The sequence below is a fragment of the Penaeus japonicus genome, unplaced genomic scaffold (assembly GCF_977035675.1).
Source record: "Penaeus japonicus unplaced genomic scaffold, GWHDUDI00000001_assembly GWHDUDI00000020, whole genome shotgun sequence".
NCBI lineage: Eukaryota > Metazoa > Arthropoda > Malacostraca > Decapoda > Penaeidae > Penaeus > Penaeus japonicus.
In genome coordinates this window covers 7,873,191-7,873,788 of record NW_028234422.1, presented here as the reverse complement: position 1 = coordinate 7,873,788, position 598 = coordinate 7,873,191, and positions in this window count along the sequence as shown.

Below are 598 nucleotides of genomic sequence, written 5' to 3'. Positions count from 1 at the left end.
AGTCTACAGAATTAAAGATAATGGCACAATCAGACATTAAATGCTGCAATTTGAACTTTGTGCCCAAGGCCAAATGCCCAATGAGCAACAAAGTTTCCATCGTCTTGGGATTTTAAGATTTAGCTTGGGTGTAACTCAAGGTAAGGTTTGGTTGTTTCAGGTTAGATCAGGTCCTTCGCATTGCAGATGTAGCTCTTATCATGATCCAAATTGATTAGAAAAGTAGCCGAAGTGATCAGTAGTGTTGTATGATCAGAAATATTATTATTCCCATGACGATGATTACATTTAAATATTTTTCTCCAAAATTGTAGTTTACTATCGTCTCTTTGCTTTACATTCATTATGATGTGCATGGTTGTTCTTTAGTTCAGTAAATGAGAGCCCATAATGGACTGTCTGAGGGGTCAGTAGCACATTACTGACTCCCTGTGATTTATAACTTTCTTCAGCAAATACAGCTGAACAAATTAATCAAAGATCAAAAATACAAAGTGAGCACTTTATTAGGAGAGTCAGTAGGCATGGTTAAAATAATACATTTGTAATACATTTGAGAAGACTGGGTGTTGTCTAAAATTGGGATCATTTGTGGCCA